Source organism: Phoxinus phoxinus (assembly GCF_949152265.1).
Source record: "Phoxinus phoxinus genome assembly, chromosome: 16".
NCBI classification, from domain to species: Eukaryota; Metazoa; Chordata; class Actinopteri; order Cypriniformes; family Leuciscidae; genus Phoxinus; species Phoxinus phoxinus.
The window spans coordinates 2409201-2421525 of NC_136891.1; the positions used below are offsets into that span (position 1 = coordinate 2409201).

At 37.0% G+C, this 12325-nt stretch overlaps 1 long non-coding RNA gene across 1 annotated transcript in view; it reads right to left on the reverse strand.

Annotated features, from left to right (window-relative positions):
- LOC307012663 overlaps positions 1-9640 on the reverse strand; it is a 52019-nt gene extending 42379 nt beyond the window's left edge. The window contains exons 1-2 of the long non-coding RNA XR_013800664.1: positions 9495-9640; positions 5411-5578 (exon numbers count right to left, since the gene is read on the reverse strand). This is a non-coding gene — a long non-coding RNA (uncharacterized lncRNA). The remainder of the gene's footprint in view (positions 1-5410; positions 5579-9494) is intronic.
- Positions 9641-12325: the final 2685 nt, after the last annotated feature.

Consider the following 12325-nt stretch of genomic DNA (forward strand, 5'->3'; position numbering starts at 1 on the left):
CAATGCATCTTCCTGTCATCTGTGCAGTTACGGGCATTATGAATGTCTTTAACTATTTACCCCTAAATACAAGATATACAAGAAAATGTTGTTTGGTAGTAGTAGTAACACGATTTACATTTATTAATTTAGCAGATGCGTTTATGTAAAAAGAGACAAAAAAATTACTGCTGATTGTTTGCAAACATTAACAACATTGCAAGTGTGCCAGAAACGTGATTTGAGCACTTCATTGTTTGTAAGAAACAGGAACAACTTGGAAAATAAAACACAAGGGTGAAGTGTACAGTAAAAAGTGTCATTTTCCCATGATGACTACTTTCTTGTATCCAAGTTTAATGGTATAATGCCCCATTTCACAATGTGTAAGTCTCTGATGTCCCCAGAGTGTGTGTGTGAAGCTTTAGCTCAAAATACCCCACAGATATTTTTATATAGAGATGCACCGATCACAATTTTTTAGGCCGATTCCGATTATTCATTGAGTTTGACCTGCCGATACCAATTTTAGCCGACACCGATTAAATTTTTTTAATTAACCACTTTACAGCACACAAATATTTATATTTTTAAAAAACACCATATACTTTAACCCAAACTGAATCATAAAAACAAGTTTAAATGGGTACATTTTCTATAAATATTTTTGAGTCTTCATTTTCTTTTCTGACATAGCTACTCCAGGTCTTGTTAAAACACACTAGACATGCAAATTCTGTGCATTTTGGGCACTTTTTGTGTGAAATCATATTTATTTTGTCCATCAAAAGTGTGCTTTCACTGTAATTGAGCGCGAGCAGCGCAGCAGAAATAGACTCGGCGCCGAAACCCGCGCTCACGCGCTGCTCATTGATTAACGGTGCGTGTCCACTGGCACGGAGCGAGCTGCGGAGCCTATGGAAGCCTATTCCTACGGAAGTCGAGCTTCACGCTCATGCAGTGCATTTTGGGATTGACAGCAGACCGGAGAAAGCGCGAGTGTGTCAAAAAGGTTCAAGCAAAAAATAAAGAAAAAAAAAGAAAAAACTCTTGGCCAGAATTTATGCTGGATAATCTAGCCTACAAATCTAGACGCACCCTAGCGGCAGCAAAATGTATTTAGCAGTCTAGCAACTCTCCATAGACCTTCTAGCTGCAAAAACCTAAATTGGGTCAGGCCAATCACGTCGTGTATAGATTAGGCGGGGGCGGGCTTAGCATATGACAGAGTTGCGACGGCACTTGAAAACAAAGAATGGCGGCTGCGGATGGAGAACAGCGGTCTTTCGAATCGGCTTTGGCCGCGACTCTGGAGGACTTGGAGTTATGTTTTTCTTTAAGAAAAGAGCAAAGAACGGCACCTAAGTCATTCTTAAAAAAGGAAGAAGTGTTCAGAGTTTTGCTGGATCTTTGCCGCTGTGACTACGTCACCTTCTTCGTTGCTCTGATTGGTTGTAGCGGGATTTTGAGAGACAACCGTTTATCCCGCCCCTCGGATTGAGCCGCGTCTATGGAGAGTTGCCAGACTAAACATCTTGATGTAAGTCTGGCTTGCCAGGCTAGCGTTAATCATTTTCTTTACAAATTAGACAACTTTACAACTTGCAATTGTTATATATATATATATGTATGTTAAATATTTCATTTTGTATGTGTTCATTGTTATTATACTGGCTGGGTTTATAAAGGTTTATAAAATTGACAGGATATCTTTGCTTGGTGCATTTGGAAACAAAGCTTGTCTATTTCCGAATGTAATGGTTTATGTAAATGTTAGGGTTGGTGATGTCATTAACCCGGGAGGAATGTCGTGTAGTCTCTATCAGCCGTTTGTTGTAGTTCTTAAAAAGCGATTTCTTTAAAAGCAAATATCTTCCTTTGCTTTGAACTTTGAGCGTTGTAACTTTGCAGATGTTGTTTATGATCAAACACAACATTACACACTAACTACAGTTAGAAAAGTGAAATCATAATCAACCACTCCTTTAATTTTCAGTCCACTATCCACTTTATTCAGCAATACAGAAGTAAGCTATAGGAAAACAACTATAAGTATAGCAGTAAACAATTAAACTACTGTGCTACAAACCAGTGTGTTTATGATTGATAAAGAATAAAAATAATATGATAACAAATACCAGTTTGGGACAACTTGGAACAGAAAAAGTATAGCTGACATTTCAACTACACCCACTATTTCTTTCCTATTAGTCTGGTTCTTAATTTTTCAGTTTGTCATGATATCACATGACTAATAATGTCATTATGTTCGTTTCTGCATTATCTAGAAACTTGAAATGAGGCCTGAATATGATTTTAAGAAGCACTGTGAACAGCACAAATCACACTGACATCCAATCTGGGTCGTTTTCATATGTGACCCAGGACCACAAAAATATTTATAGATCATCTGAAAACTGAATAAATAATCTCTCCATTGATGTGTGGTTTGTTAGGATAGGACAATATTTGGTCGAGACAACTATTGTAAATCTGGAATCTGATGCAAAAAAACTAAATATTGAGAAAATCTCCTTTAAAGTTGTGCATTTATATTCACGATTGTGCTGCATTCACTCACAAAAATACATGTTTTATATATTTACGGTAGGACATTTACTGAATATCTTCATGGAACATGATCTTTACTTAATATCCTAATGATTTTTGGCATAAAATTAAAATGTATAATTTTGACCCATTGTTGGCTATTGCCACAGATATACCCGTGCGACTCCAGACTGGGTTTGTGATCCAGGGTCACATATGTGGAAATAAAACTGGTATGCGCATTATTTTTGTGTACTTGTTTTACCCTTTTGTGAATCATAAAATAATTTCTGAATGAAATATTTCACCGAATGCTGCTACGCATGGAAAGATAAAAAAAAATCTTAGCAGTTAGAAACATTTGAACGATAGTGTTAAAAATGTCCAAATAAATATTAAACATTAAAGTTTTCACACACATGTTAATTTTACATGGTCTGATAAGGGCCATATTTATAAAAATATTGAAATAAAAAAAATTGTGTGACGGCCACGTCTGAGTCTGTCCTACATCTGAAGGTAACGTGGCTCTGTTTCCAGAGAATATGATTTAACTTCATATCTAGTGCTGAGAAAATGTGTTATTACTTATCATGATTATTAATAATAATTATAATGCTTAAAGGGTCAGGAGGTCGACTTATGTACTAAAAGAACTTATAAAAACATGTCACAACGATGAATTATTACACCATCAAATATTAATAGAAGTTAGAATATACTGATTAAGTGCTAACAATTTCTTAACACTGCCTTAGAAACACACACTTCCTCTATCCGCCTCCACTAAACGCACACAGTTAATGACAGTGTGTGTGATAATCACTCGATGTGCAAAGACTCAGATAAAGAGAAACAGGAAGATGAGACAATGTGTCATTTCCAGAATAGGGAAGTTCATTTGCCACAGTGGTATTAATACAGTTGCTTGGAGAAAAGCTGGAACAATCACTGTGGTTTCACCAATCGAAGATCTTCCGACAAATACATATATTCGTATGGATATTTTGAGACGAGCCGTACCAATATGCAAGACGCATCAAATGATGGAATCATCCATAGCTAATGCGTGCGGTTTCACTCGCTTTCGAAGGAAAATGCTCTCCTCTTTTTGGTTACCTGATGCTCAGTCGGTTTAGAGAAGTCACAACCACTTTCACACAGTAAGAAACCGAGGACATGTACACATAAGCAGCTGCCTACTCTAAAATGAGGGGTTTCAGTTCTCTTTCAAGACACCTCCAATAAGTTGCAACATCCCTGGCAAGGCCGTTGAAATGTTTAGATCATATCGTAAGAGTTGCAACACTTAAATACAGACCGCAATTATTGTGAAGACGTGTCACCGGAGTCTGGGCAAGACAGAATGGTTGGTTCTTTAAAACGAGAAGTTCTTGCCATAAATGTATATAAATATGCATGGTCCGTGTGAACTAAAAGCCGCCTTATTACACTCGGTTGCGAGAGCTTATAATGTTCTCATTTGTGACCCTGTCACATGGGTATATCTGTGGCAATAGCCAACTATACATTGTACGGGTCAAAATGATCCATTTTTCTTTTATGCCAAAAATCATGAGGATATTAAGATCATGTTCCATGAAGATGTTTAGTAAATTTCCTACCATAAATATATAAAACATGTATTTTTGTGAGTGAATGCAGCACAATCGTGAACATAAATGCACAACTTTAAAGGAGATTTTCTCAATGTTTAGATTTTTTTGCCTCAGATTCCAGATTTACAATAGTTGTATCTCGTCCAAATATTGTCCTGTCCTAAAAGCTTATTTATTCAGCGTTCAAATAATGTATAAATCTCATTTAAAAAAATTTTACCCATGTGACTGGTTTTGTGGTCCAGGGAGGGACACATTTCACTGGTAATCATATAATAAGTGATAAACAAGTGATAAACAAATAAAGTGTGACTGTAGTCTACATCATAAATCACTGATTGTGTGCATGTTCTTCTTATACTGCAAAACATACTGAATTTTCTGTGGCGTGAACAGTGCTGATTTAAATATAACATATTAAATGTTATCTAGCCAGCTAATACAGATGATCGCTTAAGATAGGTTTGTAAGGACCAATTGGAATTGGTTGGAAATTATAAAAAGCAGTGTCAAATACCTAAAAAGTAAACATGATTTTAATCAGACGGACAAAATTAACTATAAGGAACAGTCAGCTGGTCAATATCCCAAAATACAGTAATCTCCTAACGGGTATTTTTAAACCGTTATTGTTCTCACCGATGTGCTTCGTGAAGTTTTTACGAGTTTTATGACTCAATATTGTTTCTTATTCAAATGCACACAGCACCCCCAAGTCCCAACGACCCTGAAATGGTGCGGGTTATACGGCAACTGAACCAAATAAATAAATACAATGCACATGAACCATTGATTTGAGTAGAAATTATTTCATAATTTTAACTGTATATTACCGTAAAGCATCCCCTAAGAAAAAAAATTGTCCATTACAATGCCCAAGCAACAAGATAAACAGCCTGCCGCCACAAATATAAAAATTAAGAATAAAGTTCTTAAAGGTGACTTTTACGAAAATTGATAATTAAGATGCTATCACAAGTTGCATTTGTGTGAAACAAGCGAGTTTGTGGTGAGATACAAGACACATAAAGGAACAGTAAACACTTAATATTGTGTAGTACTGATTTAAAGGTAGGGAAGGTAATTTTCGAAGTGGCTAGCAATAGCAAGTTAGCTTTGAAATCATGAGATCCCACACTTCCTTCAGAGCATCTTCAAATGACATGAACGCACACAGCAGAGTTTGCAAAGCATCAAGAGAGACGGCGTCTCAAAGCACATAACATGACAATAATAATGAACATAACTTAAAGAGCACTGACCTGTATCACGTGACTGCTGCAGACTCATTCCAGCATTGAAAGTATTGACGTTGAAACCGCTCAATCCGAGTTTAACGTCACTGGGTTGGCGGGAACGCGGCATAAGCTCGTTGTCAAAGGCGGCTGCCGTTTCGGTTGCGCTGCTCGGTGACTGACGTCTGTCTAACACTGCATAGCATGAAACACACTGATGACATGCGATGGTGTGGAAATACATGTTGGCAGGACATCGTATCACAGAATTCGGACCGATTTTATTTTAAGCCGCGGCTCGTCTGTAAGGCCAGGTGAGGGAAAGAGCCTCACCATAATATTCATCCAAACATAGACCTCTATATGCACTGAATTAATAATACATTTGAAATGTGTTCAGCATTCCGCAACCAATATTTTTGTGATTTTCTAGATTTTTTTAAGTTGTAAAGTGGTTAAGATTTGACGTGATAAGACAATAAACTGAACTGAAGATATATTAAAATGTAGCGCGGCGCCTGGATTCGGCAGGCATGTATTATGATACTAAAGGCGCTTTTCCAGTACCAGCTCAACTCGACTCGCCTCGCTTTTCGCTCCGTTTTCAATTGCAGATAGTACCTCCACAATAGTACCTGGTCGTCATAGCGACGGCGTAGGAAACTGCCGTGACTATCTTCTACGCGACACACACCCGCTACCCACACACACAGGACAATGGAGGAGATCGAGTGCATGCTGTTTTATATAATATTAGTAATGGGTATATCACGCAATCTCTGGCCAAACTGTTTTAAAATGGCGGGGTTATTCAGGATACTTCGTCTGGCGCGTGCAATGATGACGCAGTGAATAGTGACGATTCTCTCTGACCAATCAGCAGTCTGCCGTGTGTCACGTCACATTTTAGTATCGCTAAGAACCTCGCCGGATCGCTCAGAACCTCGCCGGAGGTGATACGAAAAAAAGTATCTGGAAGCAGGTACCGGTACAACTTTTACACAGTGGAAAACCAAACAAAGGCGAGGCGAGCTGGTACTGTGTAGTGGGAAAGCGCCATAAGCGGGGCAGCCGGTCTCTGAGCCTCTCTAGCTCCACAACAGCGCCCCAATGTAAATCTGTGGTGGAAAATGGAACTGCTCATAGAGAGCCATTGGGACAGATTTCTCAAGAGGTCCTCGCTGCAGCCTGTAGCACGATGACGTAGCTGGATGGTCCAATACGTAGTGGACGCTGTTACGCGCATGCGCGGTGGTGTGTTTTGGTAACGTCATATATGCATGCGAGTAGAGTTGGTGAACAATCGCACGTGCTTTGATCTTCCAAGAAGAATAAAGTTAAATATAAATGGTCACTTGAGTATGCAAGCTCTTTTCCGCCAAAGAATAAAACATTAAAAAAAATAATTGCGACTTTTTTATCTCACAATTGCGAGTTTACATTTAGCATACTGACTTTATTTATCAGAATTGTGAGATATAAAGTCAGAATTGTGTGAAATAAAGTCTCAATTGCGTGTTATAAAGTCAGAATTGCGAGATATAAAGTCAGAATTGGGTGTTATAAAGTCAGAATTGCGAGATATAAAGTCAGAATTGGGTGTTATAAAGTCAGAATTGCGAGATATAAAGTCAGAATTGGGTGTTATAAAGTCAGAATTGCGAGATATAAAGTCAGAATTGGGTGTTATAAAGTCAGAATTCTGACTTTTTTTCTCGTCTGAGGTAAAATATAGCCTAGGCCTATATATATTTTTTAATAATATTTATTTGACTTTATAACTCACAATTGCGAGTTTATATATACAATTCTGAGAAAATATGTCAGAATTGGGAGATATAAACTCGCAATTGTGAGTTATTAAGTCAAATAAATATTATTCAAAAATATATATATTTTTTTACCTCAGACTAGTTTAATATCTCACAATTCTGACTTACAAGCAATTGCGACTTTATATCATGCAATTCTGACTATCTCCCAATTGCGTATTATAAAGTCAGAATTGCGAGATATAAACATGCAATTCTGAGAAAACAAGTCTGAATTTCAAGTAGCCTATATTTCTCGCAATTGCGAGTTTATATCTCATAATTCTGACTTAATAACACACAATTGCGACTTTATATCACGCAATTCTGAGATAAAAAGTCAGAATAGTGAGATAAAAAAAATCGCAATTACCTTTTTTATTTCTCACTCCGTGGCGAAAACAAGCGTCCATAGACATGTCTTGCAGACACAGCAAATTAATTAGAACCTTATGTACAGATCACTGGAAAAACGAGTAGCCATTAAAGAACAAACTCTTACCAGGCAAAATATCATTAAGCACTTTTTTTTTTTTTGACATCTGACAAGATTTATTTTCTTGATGCTGTTATTATTTTTGCATTTTCCCTTGGATGTGTAGGCCTACTGGTAAGATGTTTACAGACCTTATTGTATTGTACCTTTAAAATGACAGAGACAATTAGATTATTGACTCATTTTTGCTTCCACTCAACAGCAAATATGACCTGAATAAAATAAAATGGCTTTATTTTAAAATGTTCTATATACACGCATTTAAAAAAAAAATACTTGCGGTGAGGACATGCTATTAATTTATCAAATTTAGGTTTAAAATCATGTGATTTAAAATGTTGTAATATTAACTATTTTGTATGTAGAGAGAAACTCGGCTAACTTAAGCATCCCATTTATGTAAATAATTACTTATTCATCAACAATACTTACTTATTACTATTTAACTGTACTACTAGCTACAGGTTAGATTAGAACATCATCTCAATACAATATTGAGCAAACATGTCACCTTTACCAGCGCAGGCGAATTATAACCATAGACAGTACAATTATAACCCAGAGATCGTTACTGCGCATAAGTCTATGACGTCACCAAAACACACCTCCATCCACTACGTATTGGACCATCCAACTACGTCATCGTGCTACAGGCTGCAGCGAGGGGTGTCTCAGATTTCTGGCTGCTCTGCTTATTTTATTTACCTCAAGACGCTATCAGTCGCTTCAGCTAAGTGTCTGCATCAGGTCAGCAACTAGTTGGCATGTTTGTTCTATATATGAGTTACGCATCAAATTAAAGGGTAACTGTTGCCAAAATTTAACCTAGGCTCTTTTTGTTTATCTAACGGAGTTCATTTTTTGTTCATGTGTAGAGCAGAGCCCCTGGTGATACTTCGAGCACAGTTTCATGTTGTGTCGAGCCTTCTTAGTGTTTTTAAAAACAGTGATTTTTATGCTATCATAGTAGTGCCCCATGCTCTCCCATTCAAAAGGCATTTTGACCTAAAACGAAAATACGGTCAATCTTAAAAGTGGCGTTTCCATTCTAATGATGCTTTTACACAACAGTTTAACTCGGGTAGACAAACAAAAAGAGCCTAGGTTCAATTTTGGCAACAGTTACCCTTTAATGAAAGTATTATTAACCCTTTAGTTTAAACGTGTTCATGTGAATTGCTTTTATAGTACTTCTGTTGTGTTTGTTTTACGTTTGTTCTGAGAAAAGATATGACCGTTTTCCTCACTACAATTACTTGCAACATTCTAAACAACATTCGGACGCAATAAATACTACATTAAGGCAATTCTAAGATGACATTCTATGCGTTTGTAGTGTGTAATAAAGTATGGCAATCATCATTCGAGCGCCACCCTCAGGCTGAATAACGCAAGGACATTAAAAATCTGCCAAAAGTGTGTCTGATGTGTTCAGCGATTAGAATAAAAAGCTTACCAAATGTTTAAACTAGCGCTATGGACCTAATATTTGCCCTACCTACATTCAGGAGCCGCTAGCTACTAGTCCTAAACCTTCCACAGACATATAGCCTACATATTAATATTTAGACATGACAGTATTGCCAGGAAACGCATTACGTAGCCAATATAACTTCGAGAAAGATCAAAATAGACAAAATTTCTCTCCTTTCAACACCTCGTGTAGTAAAATTCACCACAATCTGGTTCAAACTAGTCTTTGTAGAGTAAATAACCGAATCTACACACTCGACTGTGGGAGCAAGAAAGAGACACGCAACGTTCAACCAGGCGTGAAAAAGAGAGACACCTGTCTGCACCTCACCTGAAGTGTGTGACTAAAAACGAACAAACATATTTCGATATCGACGTCTCCCACCGCTGATCAGTTCAGATCACAAGTTCGTTCCTCATCCGATGCGAGTTCAATCCTGCCGCCTTTTTCTGCACGTGACCACCTCTGTCTTTCCCGCCTAGATCGATGACGTTCGCTGTTTCACAGACTGTGATGACGCGTTTTAACGGTCATCAGCATCGTAAATCCTGCAATGTTTTTAATGTGTACATTTATTTTAACACTATACATAGTATTATATTACCTTGGCATTTTAAAGTTAACATTTCTCTCTTCTGACTGCCAATCTCTCTATTATGATTTTTGAACTCTTTTTGAAAGTTGTCGAAACATTATTGTGGAGTTTTTATGTTGATATTTGAGCAAATGGGAACACACAAAAAATGTTTTATGTAGTCTCACATTCACCGCTATAGAAGTTTACCTGACTATGACGACTTATAAGTCTATATATTTATTATTTTTGGTGTGTTCAATTAGCCTACAAAAAAGTCTTTATATATAGGCTATTTCTTGGTCCCTTTTGTATATTTTATATTTCAAAGACATATCAAAACAATTTTTACTGTATGGGGTGAGAAGATATGTGTATGGATTTGAAAGTCTATGAGAGAAACACACTAAAGCGTTTGTCATTAGGGGTCATGAACATTGAACACTCTTATAGTTAGTGTATTCCCAGCATTACCACTCATTACTGCAGCAGCGCAGTGATTTATACATGCGGCCGGGATTATGTACAATGCCTAATGTGCTTATGATTTAAACCGCTCTTGAGGACCGTGGTCTGTATATGAATTCATATTTACACAGCTTGAATTGCACTTCCCTGTAATGTCAGAGTTTTTCATAATTTGCTTCCAGCTCGGTGATAGAACGGTGAACGAGGAGCACATTGAAACAGACATACGTGTTGTTAAGAAACGTTTAGCCTGACGGGGGAAGGAAATCGCAGGAGGCCGTCGTCCGGAGGGCTTGAATACAGTCAATTCAGCACATTTATCAAAGTCACTGTACAGGGGCTCATTTGTAGCACAGCTGTTTCTATATATGATGTGTTGAATCGCTCAATCAGACCAAAAGCCAAGACAACTTGTGTCTAAAAGCCCATGAAAGGCCTGTCCAGGGAAGGTATAGCGTTACACAATGGGTGTGACTGCAATCCTCTGCAATGTGAAGGAACCAGTCAGAAATAATTCATGCAAAAAATTCTAATTGATTGATGTTAAAAAATGTGCCAAGCTTGGAAACGCATGAGATTTGGAAGTCCTGTAGCTCAAAACAAAGGGTTCGGGTGGCATCGTGTGTGTTTGTGTAAAAAGGAAGGAAGATTTCAGTGGGAGCGAGTTGGCTGGAGAACTAGAAACCTGAGACGTAACAGCAGTGATCAGCTGAGACTGACATGAATGCAGTTGACATGAAGTGCTGGTGGAAAAACTGATGATATCTGGTGATTTGAACCGACTTTTCAAACCGGCTCATAGTCAAAAATCACGTTTGCATAAACATTTTTCTTGGTGACAGTTGCACTGTGAGTTTAAAGTCAACATGAGAAATAAACTTTGTCTTAAAGCATAGGCTATTTAAAACACCACATAGACATATCAAAAGTGTTACTCATTACAAGTAACTTTTTATGTAATCGGATTACTTTTTCAAGTACTGTAAGTAGTAAAGTAACGCATTACTTTTTCAATTTACGACAAAATATCTAAGTTACTTTTTCACATTTATTGACTTACAGTTCTCCTGCAATCATGTTGAGAGAAATAAAGTGAGGAGGTGTGTGTGTGTGTGTGTGTGTGTGTGTGTGTGTGTGTAAACATGATGGTTATTGTAGTTCTAGACTAAATCTCACTTGCACAAAAACATTCAGTATTCCTCAAAATGAATAAAAACAGTAAAACGCAATCTCAGAATTTTACACAACTTTTTTAATTAACTATATTAAATTACACAAAATACTTTATTTATTTAATCTCACTTTATTAACCAATATCTTTGCTGCTGACCTTCAATGATCTAATTCAACCACACTAATAAGCAAAAAATGACTTTAGATTTAGAAATAAGAGTGTCGAACTTCTTCTCCTGTCTCCTATTGTTCTGTAAAAGACTGAACGGTTTGTTTGAGCGGCGCCCTCTACTGTACAGGAGTAAATATGCATGTCCTTCAGCTTTAGGATTATTCACTTCACTTTTGCTGTGAAAGGGTCTTAACATTTGCCAAAAATATAACTTTTTTTGTTGTTCTTAAAAAACAAGCAAGTCCAGCCCAGGTGAGAAAAAATAACGCAAATGTAATGTAACGCATTACTTTTCATAAAAAGTAACTAAGTAACGCAATTAGTTACTTTTTCCGGAGTAACGCAATATCGTAATGCATTACTTTTAAAAGTAACTTTACCCAACACAGCATAAACAACATTAAAAACTTGATTTTGACTCCAGGGGGACTTTAATATAATTTGAATCATTAAAATGTAAGGTTTCATTGTCTCTCAAGTTTATTGCCCATGCTATTTACCACTATTGTTCATTTAAATATTTAAATATTGACCTTTAACCTCTGCACACTGGTTAAAAAGCCTCATCAGAAGTTTGTGCAAATCCTCCACAATCCACTGCAAATGCAAATCTGAAACAATTACAATCAAGTCGTGCTTTGTTTTATTTCTCATTGAACATCCAGTTTCACTCATGATGACATGACAAAAGTAAACCGGGTTGTTGAGAAGAACACACTGAGAGGATGTTTCACTTGCACTCGAGAAAGCACCAAACGTCAAACACACTAAGCG